Source organism: Mustela nigripes, chromosome 4 (assembly GCF_022355385.1).
Source record: "Mustela nigripes isolate SB6536 chromosome 4, MUSNIG.SB6536, whole genome shotgun sequence".
Classification (NCBI taxonomy): domain Eukaryota; kingdom Metazoa; phylum Chordata; class Mammalia; order Carnivora; family Mustelidae; genus Mustela; species Mustela nigripes.
The window spans coordinates 114,650,153-114,656,216 of record NC_081560.1 but is presented as its reverse complement, the minus strand read 5'-3'; positions in this window follow the sequence as shown (position 1 = coordinate 114,656,216).

Here is a 6,064-nt window from a genome sequence, read left to right as displayed (position 1 = left end):
GTCCAATACATGGCAAATTTGATCTTGGAGAAAGGAGAGAGAGAGAATGGGTGGGAAGAGGAGTAAAGGTGTATTCTTTTCACTGCTCTGTTCGTTCCTTTTCCAGTTCACTAGGGTGTAGAACGAGAGGGATTCAGAGATTATTTTTTCTTTGCTCTATTTATTAGCCTAGCAATGCTGTAAGTGATACATTTTTTTCTTTTGACTGTCCAGAGTCTAGCTGTGTTATAGTTGCCAGACCCTGTAGAGTATGTAGCTTCTCCTATTTCTGAAAATTAAAGCCTTGACTGCTCCAGATCCCAGAATGTATGCAACTGATTTGGGGCTGGACCCTGGACACTGAGAGAGAAAAATCCCCCCTTTGCGTGCGTTAGCTGTGGTTAAGAGAGGACTCGAGGACAGCCTACAGAATTTGCATGAGGGAGAGCATGGGGAAAACATAGCATCTTTGTTCTGCTGTGAAGAGGTCAAGGGCTCTGAGAGGGAATCAGGCAGCACTGGGCTCCGCCTTTCCTTCCAGGTGATGGGACTGGTCCCTGAGAGCCACCTTGTCTAATAGTGATCTTTCCATCAATAGTCTCACACCCCTGCTGGCAGTCAACCCCCTACACTGGGCCTAGAGTTTTATAGGTCCCAGAAAGGGGTGGGGTTGCAATTACAAATATTTTAGTTTAATTTTTACCTTCTCTCCTGAGTGGGAGCGCACATTAAAGGTGAAACTTCCCAGGATCTAAACGCCTCGTCAAGTTTGACAGTGATGTATCACCCCCAGAAACCTGCAGAGCTGAACAGGCTCGCAACCAAAGAAGTCAGTAGGGGTGTGTGTGTGTGTGTGTGTGTGTATTAGAACCAGGAGAGTTGACAGCAAGCATTTCCCAGTTTTATGTTATTTTAAAATATGAAAATGAAAAGTTACATGAGGAGGGAGGTGAGGGAAGATGTTTTAAACAGAGGGAACAACATATGACATCCTTCGGGGCTGCGAGGCAGGAAAGATGCTTCAGAGAACCGAAATAGAGCAAATAAGCGTGGCTTGTCTGGACGGATGCTGCATTCTGGGGAGGCACGTAGACCTTTTTAGAAAGTTTTCATACTTTATCCTGCCTTTGCCAGTTCCTTCTTGGAACTTACAGGTTAAGTTTCACTAGATTCAAAAAACACATGTAGCCTACCTTCCAGAAGGAGCTGGTGGTACCTGGCATGGGCACACAGTATTCTGCTGAGAATTAACACATTTTTGAGTGTTTAGATTTGTGAAAGACATTCTCCTGCAGGTAAGGTAATGAGGAGGCTTGTCCACCTAGGATTTTGAATAAATGCCAGAAGGGAAGGTAGTCTTTGGTCTCCACAGCAAACAGCCTCAGCTTCTATCCCACAGCATGTTTGTCAGAAAGGCAGGTCACTGTGCACTCAGGGCCCCTCTCCAGGCAAACTTTTGGTGTATTCCTGCTCTCTGCCTACTTGTGATCTCTCTCTCTCTGTGTCAAATAAATAAAATCTTTAAAAATTATATAAAATGGTTATTTTCCCCTTCCACTCCCCCCATCTCCTTACCTGGAGTTTATTGTATTTTGATGTGCTCATATGCAGGCAGACTAGAGACTTGTCTGTAGTTGTGTAAGGGAGAGTCAAAGCAGAGAACATAAAAGGTCCATCTTCTCTCCTCACAGAATGTCTTGGAGATCTCCCTAGTGTGGGTCCCCCGTATCTTGTCAAAATGTTTTCCTCTCTCCAATTAACGAACAAAACCAAAATGTTATTAGGTTAATGGTAATATTTTCTGTATATGATATCTATATCAAAACAGTACCACCCTCTAGGATGCCTGAGTGTCTCAGTCTGTGAAGCATCTGCCTTTAGTTCGGGTCATGATCTCAGGGTCCTTGGATCGAGCCCCATCTCGGGCTTCCTGCTTAGCAGGGAGTTTGCTTTTTCTTCTCCCTCTGCCCCTCCTCCCAGCTTGTGTGTGCACATGCAGGTTCTCTGTCTTAAATAAATAAATAAAATCTTAAAAAAAAAAAAAAAAAAACCAGTACCATACCCAAACCCCAGGAGACTCACATTATTCAGACCCTGTTCTCAAACCATATTATTCAGAGTTTGATATTTCTATCTCCATGAAATCCTGCATTATGAAACCTCTGGATTTGGGGAATATCTTTCTTTCTTTCTTTTTAAGATTTTATTTATTTATTTGATAGAGATGACACGTAGACAGGCAGGCAGAGAGTCGGAGAAACAAGCTCCCCGCTGAGCAGAGAGCCCGATGCGGGGCTCGATCCCAGGACCTTGAGATCATGACCTGGGCTGAAGGCAGAGGCTTAACCCACTGAGCCACCCAGGCACCCCAGGAAATACCTTTCTAATATTATGTTTTGAGTCAGAAGGGGTCAACAGACCATATCAGGGGATAGTCCTTCATACAATGATTCTGGTATTGCTGGGCTAAAAGATCCACTGAATTTGGAGGTCCTAGATTTATGAGAGGAAGCACAGAAAAGCATATATGGAAACTTTTGCTATCATTTTCACATTAGCCAACTGATTGTTGGCTATATAATATATATTATATATATATATATAATATATATATTATTAGGCTATGCTAGCCTAATTCAACTAATAAATTTAACCATTATTATTCTGATATTAAGCATGCAAATGATTCTAATTGGAGCCAGAATATAATATATAATGCATTATGTATCATATGTATTTCTGGTTGTGCTGATCCTATTTTTCTAATAAGACCATACAAGTACTCTTTTTTTAAAAAAAAAATATGACTCTGCAGGTTTTCTTGTCTTACTATAACAATTTGAGAAGCTGGCCGGTGTACTGTTTATTTCTAATGAAAAATTTTAAAATCCATTTCATTAAATTTTAAGTTTTATTTAAAAATTTTAAATTTAAAAATTTTGAAATCCAGTTCACTAAATCATTGTTGTGAGAGGCTTTTAACTTACAGAATTTGTATTAGGCAACCAAGGATGCCTGAGAACAGAGCATAAGGTGAAAGGAGCTATGTTTGATCTCTGTATTAACTGACTTGGTCCTACCTGGGGAATTTTCTAAAACATAAGACTGGGGCTGGATTAAATGTGCCACTTTATAAAGAGGATTATTTCTTCCTTTAGCTTATGGATAAGCTATCTTAAATCTTTTCTGGAGAAAAAGCAGACACAAGAGCATATATGTATAATAAAATGTCTCAGAATTTTCTTCTCTTAATTCTACAATGTCAATTTCTATAACTAATAGATGCCCTTTTATGGAACCCATAAGCTTCCCAATTCATGACTTTTCTCTTAATCCACCAAGATCTCTATGAACAGTCATCAAATTAGGTAAAAAAGAAAAAAAAAATTCTCTAGTAGAAACAGCTTCAAGTTTTTCAAATCTGGAGGTGGAGGGAAAGTAGAAGGCAGAGCAGAATAAGAAATATCTGCATATTGCTGTGGGAAGGGAAGATGAGCCAGGATCAAACCCCAGGCTGGGGCAGGCAGCTCAGCCATAGGTCCGAGGCACGGGATGGATGTGGAAGGGGATCCTGGCCAGAGTAGTCTGAAAAATGAATATACATTTTCAGGAAGCTAAGATTTCCAAACTCTAACTTGGAGAGGTGGTGAATAGGTAGAACTTACTTGACTTAGGACTTATTCCCTGGCTATGCTAGCCTAATTCAACTAATAAATTTAACCATTATTATTCTGATATTAAGCATGCAAATGATTCTAATTGGAGCCAAAACAGAGATCAAGAATACATATATACAGGATTAAAAATGCAAAGCCTGGGGCGCCTGGGTGGCTCAGTGGTTTGGGCTGCTGCCTTTGGCTCAGGTCATGATCTCAGGGTCCTGGGATCGAGCCCCGCATCGGGCTCTCTGCTCCGCAGGAAGCCTGCTTCTCTCTCTCTCTCTCTCTCTCTCTGCCTGCCTCTCTGCCTACTTGTGATCTCTGTCTGTCAAATAAATAAATAAAATCTTAAAAAAAATACAAAGCCTTTTTTCATTTCACAAAAATAGCAAAACATATTTTTACTTGGTTTAAGTGAAAAAAAAGGAAGGTAACACTTCCTGTTGTAACTTTATCTGTCAAACTGGAATAAAACAATTCACATTCTGTAATATTTTTTGTGTTTTAGTTTATAAAAAGTCCATTAGTGAATGAATTACCTATCCCCCTTGGTTAAAGGTTTTGGTTGGTTTATTTGTTTTATCAGTTTGTGTAATGTATTCCTAGTTAATGTTTCCACGATCAAGAATATATTAACACTTATTTATACCAAATTAATTTTATTTCCCTTTGTCCACTGTGCTTTTCAACTACACTCTTGATACAATTGAATTCACTGGTAATTCAGTAAATTGTGGAATACAGAAATACATAAATATATTTCATCAAATTGCACGAACTATAGTCCATTTTTTCCCAGACAAAATAATAATTCATAAAATATAACATGGATGAGATATTTTTTAATTTGTATGTCTACCATATTCATAGAATGATTCTGAATATTGTCACATTTCCTTGATTCCTGATGAAATTGCCTATGGATTCATATGGTAAATTGTCATTTTATAAATACCAGCCAACACACTTTGCTCATTTTCTAGGTAATTTGTATTTTTCTCTTTGAATTATGGGTGATCTTTAAAAGAACATTAATACAGAAATATTTCTTGAGTCTCTGCTGTGTACCAAGCATTGTTTTAGGCTTGCCAGATACACAGCAGGAAACCATGCAGACAAAGTATCAGTGCCCTCAGAAACTTAAATTCCAATATAAGGGTGCAGGGAAAGACAATTAAAAACAACAGTAAATATCACATCATTTCTGATTGTGCTAAGTGGAAAACGTGCTTTGAGGAAGCTGGTGCTATTTGTGATTTACGTGGTGCCTGTGAAGGTGCCATTTCATGGAATACTTGAGGGAGTAATCCATAAACAATCTTTGGGGTAAGTTTTCCAGACAAGGGGAGTAGACAGTGCAAACTCCAGGCATGGCTGAGCTCCTGCACATTCGATGGACGGTGAGTAGGTCATCGTGGGTGGGACTCAGTGAATGATGGGAAGAATTGTGGTGATGAGGTCTCAGAGGCATCAGAGTTGTCGAGTCACATTGGGAACATGAGGCATTGGAAGACTGGGTTCTTTACTCCAAGAGATGAGTCTTAGATTTGAGCAGAGGAATGCTGCTCTCAGACAAGTTGTTTTGCTTTGTTTTCATTCTAGTTGCACGCTGTGTAGCGGACCGGAGAGGAAGCAAGAGACCTGTTCCAGTGAAAATCCAAGGGAGTGATGTGTGTGCTTAGTAGAGAGTGGGAGCAGTGGCAGTTATGAGAGGTGGGAATCATGTGTCTATATTTTGGAGGAAAGTTTCTTGAGATTGAATGTAGTGCATGAAGGAGGGGAGTCAACGCGATTACAGAGTATTGACCTGAGTAACTAAAAGGAAGAACTTGCCACTATCAAGGCTGGAGAATCTCTGGGTAGACACAGTTTTGGGGAGAAGATAGAGATGAGGACTTTGTTGTAGACATACTAATTTGCAATGGCCATTAATCATGAGTGAAGATGGCAGTACGCAGTCTGAAATTCAGGGGAAGACTCCCAGACTGGAAATACATAATTGGGAGCCGTCAGCACAGAAATAACCAAGTGAATGGACACAGATAGAGAAGAGGTATAAGCATTAACCCTTGGAGTATTCCAACTGAGGTTAGATTTTAAGGAGTTTTCGGGAAGATGGAGGGAAGGCATCAAGAAAAAGGCAAGATCATAATTTTAAGTATTGTGACAATGTTTAATAGTTTTGGCTGTCTTATTTACCTCTGTAACTTCTTGGGAATTGCTTTTGTGTTGTATGATGTGGAATGTTATGTTATTATCCGTCCCTTTTCCTTTTCTCCACACCATTTAAAATAGTGTCTCTATCTGTGGAGTCCGATGTAGCTCAACAAGGGATCTGTAATGAGAGTACCATATATCCAAAATCTACAATTTGTTTCATATATCAATTCATCTACCTTTGTTACAACTGCTATTCTTTTTAAAAA